Here is a 1,325-nt window from a genome sequence, read left to right on the forward strand (position 1 = left end):
AACGAAAGAACGTACGTACGTACGAACGAAGGAACGAACGATCGAACGTGTGTACGTATTACGTAGGCAGGAAATAACAAAAGAACGTACGTACTTACGATAGAACGAACGTACGAACGAACGAACGTACGATCGAACGAACGTAGAGAACGAACGAACGAACGAACGTACGTACCTAGGCAGGAAATAACGTAAGAACGGACGTACGAGCGATCATATGAACGAACGTACGTACGTACGTACGGATGAACGTACGTACGTATTACGTAAGAAGGAAATAACGAAAGAACGAACGTACGTACGTACGAATGAAGGAATGAACGAACGTACGTACGTAAGTCGAACACATAAAGGAACGTACGTAATACATAGAAAGCAAATAACGAAAGAACTACGTATGTACGAACGAATGAAAGAACGAATATACGTACGTAAGTACATTCGAACGTACTTATATACGTACGTACGAACGATTGAACGAACGAACGTACGTACGTAGACAGGAACGTATGTACGAACGTATGTACGAAAGAACGAACGTACGAATGAAGGAACGTACCTACGTATTACGTAGGCAGGACTTAACGAAATATCGTACGTACGTACGAACGAAGAAACGAAACGAACTTACGTACGTACGTAAGTACGAACGAACGAACGTACATACGAATTACGTTGGCAGGAAATAACGAATGAACGTACGGACCTACGTACGAACGAACAAACGTACGTATGAACGAACAAACGAAAGTACGTACGTCCGAACGAATGTACGTACGTACGAACGAACGTACGTACGTACGTACGAACGAACGTACGTACGTAAGTACGAACGAACGTACGTACGTACTAACGAACGTACGTACGTAAGTACGAACGAACGTACATATACACGTACGTACGGACGAAAGATTGAAGGAACGAACGTACGTACGCTGGAAAGAAATAACGAAAGAACGTAAGTACGAACGTACGTAAGAGAGAACGAACGTACGAACGAACGAACTTACCCACGTATTACTTAGGAAGGAATTGACGAAAGATCGTACGTACGAACGAAGAGACGTACGAACGAAGAGACGAACGAACATACGTACGTATATAAGTACGAACGAACGAAAGTACATACGTATTACGTAGGCAGGAAATAACGAAAGAACGTACGTACTTACGAAGGAACGAACGTACGATCGAACGAACGTACGAATGAACGAACGTACGAACAAACGAAAGTAGAGAACGAACGTACGTATGAACGAAAGAACGAACGTATGTAATTAAGTAAGAACGAACGTACGTATGTAGGCAGGAAATAACGTACGTAC

This window comes from Octopus bimaculoides, chromosome 21, assembly GCF_001194135.2.
Source record: "Octopus bimaculoides isolate UCB-OBI-ISO-001 chromosome 21, ASM119413v2, whole genome shotgun sequence".
NCBI lineage: Eukaryota > Metazoa > Mollusca > Cephalopoda > Octopoda > Octopodidae > Octopus > Octopus bimaculoides.